General features: G+C 37.5%; 1 protein-coding gene across 1 annotated transcript in view; it reads left to right on the top strand.

Moving 5' to 3' along the window:
• Positions 1 to 18,233, top strand: part of ZNF407 (zinc finger protein 407) — a 558,544-nt gene that overhangs the window by 479,385 nt on the left and 60,926 nt on the right. The gene's annotated exons all lie outside the window — the stretch shown is intronic.

Genomic DNA, 18,233 nt, shown 5'->3' with positions numbered 1-18,233 from the left:
TTAATGTACATTTAATCCTAACTTCAAATTATATGGGATCTAGTTAGAATATCTACACATGTACAGGCATTTATGAAGGTATATATTATGCATATTTGTTTGCTTAAACATCTGTGTTAAAAAAAATCAGCTTAATCAGAGAAACAAGGTTTTACCTGACTACTTAAGTGTTTAGGTGATCCATTAAACCTATAAAACTTTAAAAAACTATATTTTGGTTGGTTAACAGGATGCCTGCCACTCCAACGGTCAATATCCTATCAATACTTTCTGTTAACAGTATTTTCAACCACTTGGATTTTAGTCCATAGTCAGCTGATTTGAGGATCAGTTTAAATGGAATAATAATAAAACAACTCACATTTATTAGGATTTTGAATTTTACAAAATACTTTACACATATTACATATATTATCATAGGACACTTTCCAGCATCATTAGAAACAAAATTGTCGAAGAAAACTCTCGGGTAATAGTGATTAGTCAATCAATGCACACTTTTCCTGCCAAATCTGGCTTTTTATTTTTATTACTTTCTAAAAAACATCTAACGGAAAGGTTTTTTAAAATGTCTCTTCTCCTACCTTCCACTATTGTTAAAAATCTGATTTCAACCATCAATCAATAAACATTTATTTAGCCCCTACTATGTGCCAGACACTGTGCTAAGTGCTAGATTTAATTCAATCATATCAACAAGGTTAGAATTATTTTCTTGTAGTTTAATCAGTTATGCCCAAGTAATACAGTAACATATTGTGTCTTATTAGAGCGCAGCTGGCCTAAAACATCTTAAGTGAACTGAAGAGAATGACATGGTAGATTTAAGTACAAATTTGTTTGCCTTTTCATTTATTATAGAATTTGGTCATTTTAATTCATCTTTAATTTGGTGGTGGAGAATCAGAAAATAAAGATAATTTCCAAGAGTGGTACTTTTCCTATTACACTTAGATCTGTATATTTTTTCTAAATTCATCTTGTAGATTCTTGAAGAAGTTTTTCAAACTATTTTAATATCTCTGAATTTAGTGGGGGCACATTTTAAAAATGGTACAATGACAATCAGGTATAGAACTACTGATTACTGCAATAATAGGAACACCTAATTCTCTAGTCTGCATTAGATTTTCTGAAAAATAAAACCTCTATTTTAATATAATTTTCTTCTTTCTTTTAGAAAAGTTTACTAACTTGTTATTAGGACAATAACTTCTAAAAGTAAGAGAAGAAAGGGTTTATAAATACAAATAGTATTTGATACTTTTTTATTTCCCAATGTTCAGTTCTATTTATTTTGTCTGTAATTGAATACAAAGGCATTTTGCCTATGCTTCAGATCATCTATGTGGGAGTCAGGATGCATATTTAATGCCTGATTTAAAAAGAAAAATAGATGCATCGACATGTGGGCAATTTTAGGAAAGTGTGTTCCATGCAAATTCAAATAAGGGATTTGAAGGAAAACTTGTTTTCTCCTTCCTAGAGAATGCAAGATGTTTCACAACAAGAATTTTCATAGATCCATATTTACTAAGTGATGAGTTAGTTGTCCCCCACCCTTTCCTTCTCAAAGACAGATCCAAGTGGTAGCAGAGAAAAAAATCCCTACTACTTTCTAGCACTCTTTTTTATTTCCTTCCCTGTCCCTCTCTAATAAAAGCCCCCAAACAGTTTTTGTCTCAAAGAAAAGAAATGTGACTTAGTTACCAGGGTAAGGAAAGCCAATAGAAATGTTTTCTGGATCTCTGCCCATAAAGCAAGGTGAAAAACAAAAGCATTCACATTGAGTGAAATGTGTGTGAATTTGAGAGGATTGGAGTCGTGATAAAAGGAAGCATGATTTATTCTCTGAAAGTGACAGAAACACAGTGCCCTAGCAGTCTTAAGTTCATCCATGAGGAGTTAGAATCAATCTAAAATGCACATGCAACAACATTGTCAGAATGAGTCCTATTTGTTGAAAATGTAAATATATTAAACAAATTCAATGTGTACTTTATCTCTTCCATTTCACCTTTCTCTTCCTCCAACCAGTTTTCTTGGTTTTCAGCATTTAGCATGATGCTTTGCATATCACAGGTAGGAGGTAGGGTTTTTCTCCCTTTTTCAAGATATTGAGATAACTTCCAGGATATTAATAGGAATGGTTTGGTCTTAATACCGGCAATGTAATAAACTCCATTTCTATTTTTCTGCAATTCCTTGAAATAATTGTGCAACCCTGTGGCATTTCTATCACCTAAAAAGATTTGAAGTTGTGGGGCAAGTCCTTTAGAGAGTTTGCTTTTTGTTTTGTTTTATATTATTTTTACTTTTAAATGGGACTCAATTAGGCTTGGGATCCAGGAAGACCTGGATTCCAGTCCGACTTCTGACACATACTGGTTGTGAACCTAAGCAATCACAGCTTCCCAGTGCTAGACAGCTCTCTCAGTTACAGAGAAGGTGTGTAGACCTGCACTGGTAGAGGGAGTTTGATCATTGGAAGTTCCCCGTACCAATGCAACCATAAGGCTAATAATCCCTCTATCCCTTTTTGTGGGTCTACAAGAGGACAGTCAAAATAAGAGATCTCGAGACTGTGCCATATGAGCATCAGTTGAAGAAAGGAGAGCTATTCCACCTGGAAAAGAGAATGTTAAAGGGAGAATATTATCATTGTCTTCAAGAATTTGAAAGGCTGTCATATGAAAGGAAGTAGGCTTGCCCAGAAGGCAAAACAACTAGTATCAAGGAGTGGAGATTTTACCAAAATAGTTAAAGCCTAACTGATATAAGAAAAATTTTTCTTACCATTAGAGTGACCCCAAAATGTAATAGACCACTAGAGGATGTCATGGGCTCCCTATTAATGAAAGTTTTCCATTAAATGCTGAGATGATCACTTGCCTGGAATATTGTAAAAGGAACTGTACAAAATAGAGGTTGGACTAGAGAGTTTATGAGGATCCTTCTAGCTCTGAAATTTAATAATTATGCCCACACCTCCATAGCTACAACAAAGCAAGAAATGGTGCTCATTTGAAGTAGTATAGACCTAGTTTACTTAAGATGTATGTAACTGTTCCTCCATTTTTAAAAATAAAAATAATTATGGCTATTTAAATACTAGCATATAAAACTCAGAGGCAGCTGTCTAGCCATGTTACTTTCCTACTCAAAAAAATTCTATTAGTTCCATATTGCTTTTAAGACCAAATTCAGACCCTTCAATTTTTGTCTTCATTTAAAGGCCTTCACAATCTAACTAGCCTATCTTTTCAGATTTATGACGTGTTTCTTCCCTTCTCACAAAGGCAGCCGGATGGCAGTGGATAGATTGCTGGGCCTAGAGTCAGGAAGACCTGAGTTCAAATCTAGCCTTAGGCACCTACCAGCTGTGCAACCCTGGGCAAGTCATTTAACCACTGTTTACCTCAGTTTCCTCCACTGTAAAATAGGGATAGTAATAGCACCTACCTCACAAGGTTGTGAGGCTCAAATGAGATGTTTGTAAAAAGCACTTAGCACAGTGTTTGGTACTTGGTAGCCACTACACAAATGTTTATTTCCTTCTCCTAGATTGTTCATTTTTTGCTTTGTAATAATAGTTCTAACACTAGTTTCTGATTACAAATCATGAAATGCAACAAGGCTAGAATAAAATCTTCAAAGTACAATTAAAGTTACTTTTAGCTAATAGGGGCTAGGTTCTCTTAAATATTTACTTGTTGATCTTTATCCCACAGACTTCCCTAGGCACTGAGGGATCAGGTTCTGTTCTTTCCAAGCTCTCAAAACTACTATTTAGAATATAGATGTTAATTACCTCCTTACCATAACTCTGCTATTTCTATTGTAGTCGAAAATGTTGCCGGGCTTAAAATCCAAAGATTTAGATTGCATTTAAAATAAAAAGAGATCACCCTGAACTGTAAGTCCTTGCTTTGCCAAATAAGTAAAAGTTTTTTCATTCAGGACCTCAATTTCCTTATCTGCAAAACAATAGGTTGGACTAAATAATTTCTAAGGACACTTTGAGTTCTAACATTTTGTCATTCTGTAAATTCTGTATTTCTTCTTAATATAAGCAGCCTTCCAGAGAGCCCTGTGAGTGACCCCTTCCCATTTCATCACTTATTTTCTTAAAGTGGCCAGATCTTTATTTCTTTTGAATGTTTTAAAATGGTGTGAGAAAAAAAAAACCAGCAAAGAAATGTATGTTAAACAGGTATTCTTACAAATGTATTTTTCTTTGCTTACGTTATCCTAGATTTTCCTCCTATTTTCCATAGAAGTTTTAAATATTCCTCCCTCTGCCTTCCCCCTCCTCCCCGCCATTTGTTTTCTTCACCTCCCCTGCTCTAATGCTTAAAGGTCAAAAGTGAACTTTGAAAATCACTTTTCTGTATAAAACTGTTTTTTGCTCTTTTATAATGTCTAAAGATCTGAATATGAATGGAAAATCAGTTCAGTAATGCCATGTTCCTATAATAATAACGATTCCACACCAGTGAATTGGAAATACAATGGTAATTTAAGAAACATGCTTCCTATTACCTAGTTTCAATAATCGAGGCGAACATCCTAAAGTATATAGTTTATCTCACATTTGATGAAGTCTGATTGGATTGTCTTGATTGGGATTTTGGTCTATATATACTCCATGCCCTTTTGTCTTTTATAGACTTAACTGCTTTGGGAGTGTAGCAGTGATGCTGATTTCCGGTTTGCCATTTACTAAGAATAGAGGATGAGGGAGAGTTATAGCTTGCAGATTATTTTTGTTCAGTACTAGAAAAGGTGAAAAAATAGACTTTTAAAGGAGAAACATAAGGCAATAAATACTATAGCCGAAAAATCAATAATAAAATGTAGGTGGTAGTTATTAGTAATTTAATTAAGTCTGTATCGTGTAAAATTATACTCAGCGAACAAGGTATAGATGCTTATTCTTATTGAAATGTAACACTCATATACCATCTGAAAACAAGGTGACATATAACTAGCTATAAAAAATGAAATATTCTAAGATCTCCAATATATCTGTGAATAAATGAGATGTGCTGAAATAAAGGGAGGAAAAACAACATAGAGTTGTCTAAAGAATTATATGAAGATAATGGAGAGTTTATATTTTCTCCTTTATTGATCATTCACAGAACTTTCGGTTTCCTAGCCAGATTGACAACTGAGTTATTTGCCCATCCCTAGTGACTGACAACAGATAATGGAAAGGCTTTTACCATGATATAACAGCAGAGAATAATTTCTAATTTACTACTATAGTTCTCATCAAAAGTACCCTAGCAAAAACAGTAGATTTATCACTTCAATTACTGGAATTTCACATTTAGTTTAAAGAGACATGTTTCTATAATGTGACAGGCTTTACAGATTTTGAACTTCAGACATTTCAGCTATCAGAGTAATCGGAAAGAGATATAAATGAAAGCAATTGTTTTAGTTTTACAACTTTTAATGCTGTCTACTGGCAAGAAATGAAACAGGCCATAAACTGATGTTCTTGACCAAATGTATTTTTAAAAGGCTTTTTTTAATCTCTTTTTTAAAATAATCTGATAATGGGCAGGAACAGTATTGAACTGTACTAATTTAATAATCACCAACTCTTTTTTGTTTTATTAATTCAAAAAAGTACCAATGAATCACATCCTAAAAGTATATACAAAATGCCATTTGTATTATTTATAAATATTAGCCAACTAAAATTTCGTTCATTTCTCTCATAAGGAAGTGTTATTTGGATAGGGCCCTGGACTCTGAGTTAGGAAATATGATCTGTTCCTGGCTTAGCTGCTTTGCTATCCTGAGCCTCAGTTTTCTCATTTCCTTAAATGGGAAAAATTGTAATGTTCTTCCTGATCTCTGGGAATTCAACCTTTCGATATGCCAGGAGAATTGCTGTTGTTTGTAAGTTGTTCTGAGCATGTATGAAAATTAAATTGCAAAATTACAAGATTAATTCATAATCACAGACTCTTAGACCAGGTAGATACTCCAGAAGCCCACAGTTCCAACCTGTACCTCACTAAGAATCGCTTCTTAAAAATGTCAACAACTGCTCAACCAGCCCTGACTCCTAATGAGAGGCAAGCCATGACATCCCACATCACTCCATTCTATTTTCAGATGTCACCATTGCAAAGTTTCTCCTTATATTAATCCTGAATCTGCTTCTCTGGGAGCTTCTATACTTAGCTCCTAGTTCTGCCTTCTGGAGGCCAAGCAGGACCAGTCTGGTCCTACTCTTCTACAGGACAGCTTTCAGATCTTTGCTGACAGCTTTCCCCTACCCCCACCCCCACTGTCTTCTCTAACCTAAATAGCCAGGTCTCTCAACTAATCTTCATATGAAGTGATTTCGAGGCTCTTTACTATTCTTGCTATTCTCCACTGAATATCTTCTGCAGACTCATCAGCATCCTCTTTAAAGAGGTGATCCCGAGAAGAACACATAGCTGTACATGGGTTATGGCCCAGAACATCAGAACGATCATATCATTTGTCTCTTTCTGGACACTGTCCTGCTTATTAATAAAATTTAATATCACATTAGCCTCTTTTGGTTGCTGTGCCACACTATTGACACATATTAAAATTTTAGTGGGAGTCCACTAAAACTCCCTGATCTTTTTTCATAGAAACTATTATGTAATCAGGCCATCCTTATTTCTACTTGTAAAACTTATTTGAACCCAAAATATAAGAAATGTAATTTCTTCCTACTAAATTTCTTCTTAGTAGATTTGAATCAAAGCCTCAGCTATTCAGTATCTTTTTGGGTCTCAACTCAATTGGCTCTTGTACTATCTGTACATTTTATATCTGTAAAGAGTTTGAGCCTTTTTAGGGGCTGTTGGACAAGAAGTAGTTTATTTGGGACAGGAAGTCATAGTGGAAATATTTCGATTTACTGGTGCCGGTGGAACCTAGTAAGAGTAGTCAGAAGCTGATTATATCAAGCAATTAAGCTTAATCTGTGGGTGATTCTTCCAGAGAAGTGGAGTGAGAGCAGAACCTTCCAGAAACAGGGCCACATAGTAGACAGATGTCTGATAGGAGATGGTCCTTGGAATATGGTAATGCTCCTTAAGAGGCTCAAAAGGTATGATGGGTTATCCCTCTGAAAAACACTAGCATGGCCCTCGCTGCTGTTTCATCTGCCACAATTCCCACAATCTTCCTCCTCTTTTAAGCTCCCTATCCCACTTCTATCCCCTATATTCTCAGCGGTGGGTTTGACCACCCCCCATTTACTAAGAATATCAAGGTCATCTGATGCAAGTTCTTGCCATTCTACTCCTTCATACCTCAAAACTCCTCTGGTCCTTTTTTTCTTTCCATACTGCCCCTGATCTCCTGCTGGCCAAGACTCGTGCCTGTGCCTTTGATCCTGTTCTTCTATCTTCCCTAGTACTTTGCTCCCACAGTCACTCAACTGCATTTACTAAACCACTGGACCTAGATATTAAGCATCTCAAATTAATGTAAAGAGGCCACTGTGGTAAGAACACCAGTTCTAGAGTCAGAAAACCTGGGTTCGAATCCTAACTGTACTTACTATGTGATCCCAGGCAAGTCTTCCCTAAGCCTTAATTTTTCTCTCTGTAAAAATGAGAATAACACTAACATTGCTGGTCTCACAAGTTGTTAGGAGAATCAAATTAGGTAATGCTCATAAAGTACCATTTACATTGTAAAACATTATATAAATGTAAGCTTTTTTTTTAGTCTAAAACTAAATTTACCATCTTCCCTATGAATTATGCTCCTCTTTTTAACTTTTTTTTTAGTTGTCAATGGCAGCACTGTTTACCTCCTTACCCATGACCATAAGCTTAAAGTTGTCTTTGAATCTTCCCTCTACCTCAAAGGCCACATGAAGTCATTTACCAAGTAGTATCAAATTTATCCCTGTAGAATCTATTGTGTTTTCCCATACCTGCTGTTCCAATTGTCACTATTATCTCAGGGACTCATTTCATCTCATCTAGACTATTACAAGAGCCATCTAACACCAATCCCTCCCTCTTACACGCTGCTGACAAATTAATCTTCTTAATGCACTTATGATTTCTTTGTTCCAGTGTTCAAAACCACGTTTCCCACTGTCAAAGAAATCATTCCTTAGCCTGGAGTTCAAGGCCTTTCACAATAGGACTCCAACTTATCTTTCTAACTTTATCTCCTTCCATGTGTACCCTATGTGTCTTTTAAACTGAACTACTCAGTACGAATATTTCCTATGCTTTCCTACCTCCGTGCCTTTACTCACATTTTCTGTCCCCGAAATCTTCCTTCCCTATTCCTGAAATTCTGCCTAGCCTTAAAAGTTCACCTTAAATGTCACTACCTCCTATAAGCACCACATAAATAATGCCGATTGTTATTGTTCTCATCTTATATTTGATGGTGTTTAGATAGAAATGGTTCTGGGACAGGTGGTTGTCCTACTATCATTCTTTTGTATTTAATGCTCAGCAAACTTACATAAGTAGATAAAAATGACTGCTTTTTGTGATTGAGTACAAATATTGGGTTGCAAGGTCATCTGTAGGCTCACCGAGCACACCTTCAGAACAACTCTAGTGGCAACTTAGGAGATGTACTTTATCCTGCTCATACGTGATTTTGATTTCTTTTGCTAATTCCCTGCATTCTGAGAATGTTTCATTCTACATAGTTTGGAGATTATGTGTATTTGGTATGACAACAATTTTTAAAAAACAAAGCTTTGTTTTTCAGTTTTTATGGCTCAATTTTATATCTAGATGATTGTAGACAGTAGTTTTAAAACTGTGATGATGCTTCTACTTATAGGACAATTTATCCATTAAATTCTCACAGATATTTGGGGATTTTGTATTTGTAATACAGGAATTCATCATCTGTTAGTTTTTTACTGTTGTTGTAATTCTTCCAAGTGGAAGTGAGTTCACCTTCCTGATTTTTTTCTTTTGCAAGTTTTCCTATCTTTTATGCATTTACATTCTTTGCTTTGCCTCCTTCCTGAAGGCAGGGACACTCTCACTTGCTCTGGTGCCTCCTCCAGCATAGTTCCTTGCACATGGTGAGCATTCCTCCCTACCCCTACCCCCACCCCCACCCTCTGCCTAGGCCAAGCCAGCCTTATGCTACTTCAAAGCCATAGCTATTGCTATTAACTCTTTGCAGAGATCTCTCCCAGTCCTGGAGGAGGCAGAGCAAGATGGAAATAAGTCCTAAAGTTGCAATAAAAAGACTTGAAAGTTCTGGGTTTGAACCTGATTCTGCTGCTTACTACTTGTATAACTTTGACTAAGTCATTTCCCCTCTGAGACTGTGTTTCCTTATCTAGAGAATAAGAAAGGTTGAACTCCATAGTCTCTAAGTAATGTCCCTCCCAGCTTTAATATTCTGTGATTTTATCATTTTTTTGTGAATGTTATTGTATTAATGGCAGTGAACTAACTGAAAAACTATACCCAAGCTGTGAGGAGGACTGCTCTACAAAGTATTACGAGTAAGAGCAAAAGAGAGGTATCCAGAAGTTGACAGGGAGAACACCAGTATGTCTCCAAAGGGAGTGAAGGTCAGAGAAGTGGCCCAGGGATAAGCAAGCAGCTAGAAATGTATTGCCCAGTAGACAGAAGGCCAGAGAGAAGGCAGTGAAATAGAGACTGGGGATGTGTCTCTCTCCTTCCTCCTTCTATGTAGTCCCCAGTAGGCGAGTGGTCAAAAAGACTAGAGGGGTCAGATGACAGTAATGTGTTTCCATCAAGCTATTTTCCCCTCCTTTTTTCCCTTTCTCCATTCCCTTTTTCTGTGTTCTCTATAGGAAATGGCATTAGTTGTTAAGTGAGATATGTAGGTGTGGTAGGGAAAAAGAAAACAATTGTAATCAAAGTCAGTGTCCATAAATAATTAAAGGAAGACATCATATTGAATGGAAAGCTAGATTTGGAATCAGAGGACTTGGCTTTGAATCCCTTTTCTCACACTATGTTCATTTCTCTGGACCTCAATTTCTTTGTCTATAATATGAAGAGATTGGACTAGATGACCTTTAAAGATGCTTTCAGCTCTAAATCTACTATGATCCTATAAATCCATGATTGGGGGATGACTGATGAAATTTTGGAACGTGGATGTAATGGAATATTACCAAACTATAAGAAGTAATGAATATAATGAATTAGAGAAGCAAGGGAAGACATGAACTGATGCAAAGTGAAGTAAGCAGAACGAAGAAAACGAGCTATTCAATGACTATAGAACATAAACAGAAAGAACAGTAAAATAAAACTGCAAGTTATGTAATTATGTTGACTTGGCCCAGGAAGATGTTGATAAAATGTACTTCTGTACATTGATAGTAGAGTTGGGGACAGAAGGAACTCTGGGTGCTGTCAGACGTGGTCGATGTGGCAGTTAGTTTTGCTCACAAGGAATATCTTGGCTCATTCGGGAGGGGAAAGAAATTTGAAAATTAATTTGATATAATACAACAACATCAGCACAAAAAATGATTTTTTTAAACAGCAGTTCCTGGATGTGAATTTTGGTATGCAAGAATTGTAGAGTATATCAAAGAATGAGAAAACACCATTCCTGCTTTCAGTATTATTATAATGTAGTTGAGGAGAGGCCATTGTTACTAGGCTGATGAATATTACTCAAGAATTACTCATACAAAATGGGTTGGTTTTTTTTTCCAAAGGAAGGGAAGAAATTAATGATCAGACTTGAAAACATAACCTGGTAACCAGTCTTTGTGATGCATCAGAGTTTCACTCTTAAAAACTATTCTGATTTAGTTTATTTAAATGGAATATCTATAGCCCATATAATAATTTGAGATATGAATATGAGACTATGCATGTGTTTTATATAGTACAACACTAGAACAGAAACATTTTTGAAGAATTTCACATGGTCTGAGAGGGCCATAATTTTTATTTGATTTATAATATATTAGTATCATTCCTACATACATCATAGAAATTTTGGAGAAAGAATATTGCTAGGTTATTTTAAAATTTTTATTCAGTAGAAATTGAATTCTCAATGTTATGCCAAGAAAATGGAATAATGTCTTATGAACTTCCATTGTAACACCCCCACATTATCTCAACAATGCTTACAGTGACTCCTTTCCCTTAATTTGTCAATTCACAAGGTTTGAGAGAGAGAAAATTCCCAGATATGAAGAGATAAAATCTAATGCAGGGTGAGGTTTGGTGTGGAGAAGGGCCACTCATCCATTTGGCATGTCACTTTGCTACAGTGCTGTGAGACTAGGATTGTTTTTAATTATTATTAAGTAAACACCCATATGCACTTTTAATTCAGAAATTTTAGCAACAATGTTAATAAATAAAAGGTAAAGTTTATTATCATGCTGTGTACTCTTAAAGGAATTCTGTGAAACAATTTCATCTTACAGGCCTTTACTGTGGCAGATGTTTGCAAATCTTGGTGTAAAACTGATTGAAATATTTTAAGAAAACTGAAATAATGTCACTGGCAAAATTTATTTTACCAAGTGCAGATGTAAGACATCAAGTTCTCAGACTGATGGCAGAATTAACAAAAAACACCATCTGGTTCAATAATTATCTGAAAATACCCATATTCTTGGATTTGTTTTAATACCACTTAGTTCCCAGCTTTATTTTATCAGAGTTTGCACACCAACGAGAGTAGGTTGTACAAAATGAAGACTATTTCCATCTGATCATTTAAAAAATGTGTTTTTGCATGAATAATGAATCTTTGAATTGTTACTAAACAAGCAAATTATTTGCGTATGTGTCACATCGGTTATCAAGTTTGCACATGTGACAGCTACAACAGCCGTCACGTAAAATGCATAGAGCTTAGAACCATATGTTTTTGCTTGACAAAAAGCTAAAACTCAAGATCAATTTTCAATATGGAATGCACAAATTAACACTTTAAAATGCACCACAATATGTACAGCTTGGCAAAATTTGCAGAAATAGCACGTTTCTAGATATTAACTGATATCTTTGGATTCGACCTTAAGGTATTCAATCATTTTGATTAAAAGACTGATTTCTCATAAAACCACAGTCTGTTGGAGGCGCAAAGCCAATGACATTTGAGCATTCATATATTTTCATAAACTTTGAACAATGTCAGTGAGACACCTCTTCAATCTTGGCCACACAACAGCAGGGTATTCAATCTTTCTTTAGCTTAAGACAGAAAATTTGAATATCAGCATAGGGTTATTAATGTGACAGTTCACATGGTGTGTGCACCATGTTGATTTTTAAGAAGCACATCTGTGAAATGTATAGAACTATCTGCTTTGCTCTCTTGTTCCACAACACCCCCCCCTTTAAAAATATTTTTACTAAAGCATGGGTTTTTTTTTTTAATAATGCTAAGAAACTCTTTCATAGGATTTCTTTGATATAAAAAAGCTCAAAAAGGAATCAACAAAATAACTATCTCATGATATGGGTACTTTAATATCTCTTGCATTTTTTTTAATCCACAGAGTGTCGTCATTAGTAATTATGTTACCACCTGTATTTGTTCACATTTGAACTGATAAATGATGAGTTAGCAAAATTACACAGTCTTTAAATTCCTTTTTTAGTTAGATTTTTTTTAAGTGCCCAGTAATTTGTCATGTAGAAGGTGAGATGTGTAACTTTGGGTATGCATTGTAAATAACACAGTCAGTGTTAAGTGTATTAACATCTACTTCTAATAACATGTCTCTCTCTTTAAGTGCTGTTTCACAAGCAGCTTGGGCAAAACCAGATGGGCTGTGAGAAGATGAGCAATTCTGTCTTGCCCTAACTGAAAACATGGCAACATTCCTTTAAGGAAAGAGACAGCAAAGTGCATGTATTAATATATTGTAATATACCACAGATGTCTAAAAATTTTCATTTAAGAAATCATTTCCAGCCCTACTAAATTCATCCCATAAAAACAGAGCAGAAAGTAAAACTGGGCCATTAGTAGTACTGTATGTCATGACTCATATGGTTTTTAGTGATATCCATAATTGTACTCATAATGGATATATCCATTTTCTTATGGAATCATAGACAGAACCTTGGGAGTTCATCTGATATTCTACTTGTCTTGTCTTCATGCAGAACAACAACTAGTTCAACCCATGCAAAGGGAAATCTATCCCATCTTTAAAGATTTTCTAAAGAGAGTCCAAGGCCTCTCTCTAATACATTTAGTAAACTTTTGTGAGATTATCTTAGATGTTTTGTGAAGGATGGATTGGAGAGGGGAAAGACTGGAGAAAAGACCTAGTAACCTAGTATGCCATTTCAATGGGAATAAATGAGCTTGCCAAGGGAGAAAGTGTAGAGAGAGTATATAATTACAGTAGATAGTGACAGAAACCAGATATCGGCAGGTAGAGGAATAAATGAGGAAGCAGAGTAGCTGGCATAGAACTCTTTCTAAAAGTTTGTTTCAACAATCTGGCTAGCAGCTGCTGTGGGAGTGAAAAACCAACACAACCCCAACAACAAGAACGCTACCAGCATGCTGCAAAAGCACAGGTTCTTTTGATCTGCTTAACTAAGGAAAGCAAGGTTAAGGAGTTGACAGGCTTACTTTAATTCAGCATACAAATATCATTCACTTAGTTCAAGGGGAGAGACCAGCACCCTGAACTTCAGAGCAAAATACAAACAAAGTGGGGGGCGGAGCCAAGATGGCGGCTGGTAAGCACGGACTAGAGTGAGCTCCGTACCCGAGTCCCTCCAAAAACCTATAAAAATGGCTCTGAACCAGTTCTAGAACGGCAGAACCCACAGAACAGCGGAGGGAGGCAGGGCTCCAGCCCAGGACAGCCCGGATGGTCTCTGGGTGAGCTCTATTCCACACGGAGCTGGGAGCTGGGAACGGAGTGGAGCAGAGCCCAGCCTGAGCGGCGTGGACGATCCGGACCGGAAGCCGGGCGGAGGGGGCCCTAGCGCCCTGAATACGGGAGCAGTTACCAGACCCCTCGACCCACAAACACCAAAGACTGCGGAGAAGGTTAGTGGGAAAAGCTGCAGGAGTGGAAGGAGTTCGCGGTTCGGCTTCCAGCCCCGGGGGCAGCGGAGGTGGGGCAGCTACAGCTGTTGTTACTTCCGGCTCCAGGCCCACCTGGTGGGGGGAAATAAGTGGCGGATCACAGCAGGGGTGCACAGCCTGCCGAAGATCTGAGCCCAGTCTGGACTGGGGGTCCTTGGGGAAGGAGGAGTGCGGCTCTGACAGAGCTGGCACCTCCCCCCCAAACGTAGAACATAGAACTCTGTAATCTACAAGCAGTCATACCCCACTGAAAAACTCAAGGGTCAAGTTAGTTGGTTGGGAATATGGCCAGGACGCGAAAACGCGCCCAGATTCAGTCTCAGACTTTGGATTCTTTCTTTGGTGACAAAGAAGACCAAAACATACAGCCTAAAGAAGACAGCAAAGTCATAGAGCCTACAACCAAAGCCTCCAAGAAAAACATGAACTGGCCCCAGACCATAGAAGAACTCAAAAAGGATTTGGAAAAGCAAGTTAGAGAAGTAGAGGAAAAATTGGGAAGAGAAATAAGAAGGATGCGAGAAAACCATGAAAAACAAGTCAATGACTTGCTAAAGGAGACCCAAAAAAATACTGAAAAATACACTGAAGAAAACAACACCTTACAAAATAGACTAACTCAAATGGCAAAAGAGCTCCAAAAAGCCAATGAGGAGAAGAATTCCTTGAAAGGCAGAATTAGCCAAATGGAAAAGGAGGTCCAAAAGACCACTGAAGAAAATACTACTTTAAAAATTAGATTGGAGCAAGTGGAAGCTAGTGACTTTATGAGAAATCAGGATATTATAAAACAGAACCAGAGGAATGAAAAAATGGAAGACAATGTGAAATATCTCCTTGGAAAAACCACTGACCTGGAAAATAGATCCAGGAGAGAGAATTTAAAAATTATTGGACTACCTGAAAGCCATGATCAAAAAAAGAGCCTAGATACCATCTTTCAGGAAATTATCAAGGAGAACTGCCCTGATATTCTAGAGCCACAGGGCAAAATAGAAATTGAAAGAATCCATCAATCGCCTCCGCAAATAGATCCCAAAAAGAAATCGCCTAGGAATATTGTTGCCAAATTCCAGAGCTCCCAGATCAAGGAGAAAATACTGCAAGCAGCCAGAAAGAAACAATTTGAATATTGTGGAAACCCAATCAGAATAACCCAAGACCTGGCAGCTTCTACATTAAGAGATCGAAGGGCTTGGAATGCGATATTCCGGAGGTCAATGGAGCTAGGATTAAAACCTAGAATCACCTACCCAGCAAAACTGAGTATCATGTTCCAAGGCAAAATATGGACTTTCAATAAAATGGAGGACTTTCAAGCTTTCTCAGTGAAAAGACCAGAACTGAATAGAAAATTTGACTTTCAAACACAAGAATCACGAGAAGCATGAAAAGGTAATCAAGAAACGGAAATTGCAAGGGACTTACTAAAGTTGAACTGTTTTGTTTACATTCCTACATGGAAAGATGATGAGTATGATTCATGAGACCTCAGTATTAGGCTAATTGAAGGGAATATGCATATATATATATGCATATATATATGTTTATGTATATATATAAGTGAATGTGTATGTATGCATGTATCTATGTGTATATGTATGTATGTGTATGTATGTGTATATATATATATATGTAAAAGAAAGAGAGCAGACACAGGGTGAGTTGAGGATGAAGGGAAGATAGCTAAAAGAAATAAAATGAAATTAAGGGATGAGAGAGTAACTTACTGAGAGAGGGAGACAGGGAGAGATAGAATGGGGTGGATTATCTCCCATAAAGGTGGCAAGAGGAAGCAGTTCTAGGAGAGGAGGGGAGTGGGCAGGTGAGGGGGAATGAGTGAACCTTGCTCTCATCAGATTTGGCCTGAGGGGGAATACCATACATACTCAGTTGGGTATCTTACCCCACCGGAAAGAAGAGGGAGGAAGATAAAAAAAAAAAAAATAAAAGGCAGGGGGATGATGGAGTGGAGGGCAGATGGGGGTGGAGGTAATCAAAACAAACACTTTGGAAAGGGGACAGGGTCAAGGAAGAAAATTCAATAAAGCGGGATGGGTTGGGAAGGAGCAAAATGTAGTTAGCCTTTCACAACATGAATATTGTGGAAGGGTTATACATAATAATACATGTGTGGCCTAGGTTGAATTGCTCAACTTCTTAGGGAGGGTGGGTGGGAAGGGAAGAGGGAAGGGAATTTGGAACTCAAAGTTTTAAAATCAGATGTTCAAAAACAAAAAAAACTTTTTGTATGCAACTAAAAAATAAGATACACAGGCAATGGGGCGTAGAAATTTATCTTGCCCTACAAGAAAGGAAGGGAAAAGGGGATGAGAGGGGAGGGGGGTGATAGAGGGGAGGGCTGACTGGGGAACAGGGCAACCAGAATATACGCCATCTTGGAGTGGGGGGGGAGGGCAGAAATGGGGAGAAAATTTGTAATTCAAACTGTTGTGAAAATCAATGCTGAAAACCAAATTTGTTAAATAAATAAATTGCATTAAAAAAAAAAAATACAAACAAAGTACAAACATCAACAGACAGACCTTGTCTGATTCAAATCCCAGTACGTAGTTACCAGAGTTTAACAAAGTCTCAGCATCCAGGTTACAAGCTGGAGGGCTCCTAGCTACAGCTGCCCAGGGAGTCTCCACCTCAGCACCACCATGAGTGAGAGCCCTGCGCAAATGGCTCTGTCTTCTCTTCTTATATGGTTTCAGAGGTCATCAAACGTCATCTGAATGATCAGAACTTAGGCTGCTATGATTGGCTCTTGAGTTAGCCCCTCCCCTTAGGACCCTGGGAGGTTCACATCCACATAGGTTAGGTTAACACCTAATAAGGGTTAGAGCCTGGGGCTTAGCACTTAGTAAGACTCAATGAAATACACTGAATTACTCAAAGGAAACAAAAGCCAAACTCTTCAAGGGCACTTGTTGAACTAAGTGCTAAGAGCCCATTTTGCTTATCAACACAAAGTTTATCATTGGAAGGGAAGAGGAAGACAAGACAACAGCTTGAGGTGAAAGTGTGGTCTAGAGAAGAGATTTTTAGAATAGAGGAGACCTGAGCATTTTTGTAGGCCAAGAGAGGTGAACCAGTTGAAAGGGAAAGATTGAAGATGAGGAGAGAGATACCAGAGTAAATATGAGGAGATGAGATTTAGGTGTAGGGCTTCAGTGTGAAGGAGGTCTACATAAGTCCTCTGAGACCAGAAAGAAGAGGCCACAAGTTTCGAACAAGTTTTTAAATATGTATGCAGGGATATAAAGAAATTTATATCAGAGCTCTTCAGTCTTCTCATTTAACTGTGAGGTTATCTACTGAGAGGGAACATTGGAGGAGATTAGAGAGGGAGGGAATAATCCTTCATTTAAGGCATTGTGCCATGTGCTTTATAGATATGATCTCAGCCCTTTGAGGTAAATGCTATTATTATCCCCATTGTGCAGTTAAGGAAACAGACAGAAAGAGATTACATGATTTGCCCAAGATCACATGGCTAGCAAGTGTCTGAGGCTGGATTTGAATTCAAGTCTTCCAGATTCCAATCCCACTGCTCTATCCTGTGCCATCTAGCTACTCTAAGGAAGAGTTATGGACTTGACATAAAAGATTTAGAAATAGCTGCCACAAATGCTATGTTAGGCAGTTCATAAGAAATGAGAAAAAGAACCCTTGTGTAGCAAGCCCAGAGTTGTCATAGACTAAATCAAGGCTTTGTGATTGCCTTCAGCAACACTCCATGCTTCTGGAGTATGAACACAGGAGGCTGATAGTGGAGGGCCGCTGGGGTTGGAGATTAGCAGATAAGTCAAGACGGTAAGAGATTCTGGGGTGAAGAAAAATATATCATTGCAATGACTGACCAATTGACTGAGGGACACCAACACCAAGAAGAGATCGAGGCTTCACACGTCACAGGCATGTGAGGAGCAAGCATGGAGGAGAAAAGTAGAAGGAAAAGAAGTGATGGTCGGAGGGAATTTGGGAGGTTGAGCATTTTTAAGGAATCATAAGGTTTTGAGTGTGACCATACAGGTGAATGGAAGAAGTGGACTAGAGACAGAGCAGTCATAAAGTTAAGACAATAAGGACCTGAGAGGCCAGAGGGTTGGAGATGACTAGTGTGTATATGGAAGTTGCTGGGAACTATGTTGAGG

The sequence above is a fragment of the Trichosurus vulpecula genome, chromosome 1 (assembly GCF_011100635.1).
Source record: "Trichosurus vulpecula isolate mTriVul1 chromosome 1, mTriVul1.pri, whole genome shotgun sequence".
NCBI classification, from domain to species: Eukaryota; Metazoa; Chordata; class Mammalia; order Diprotodontia; family Phalangeridae; genus Trichosurus; species Trichosurus vulpecula.
Note: the sequence above shows the minus strand (reverse complement) of the source record. Positions and strands in the feature narration are given on the sequence as shown.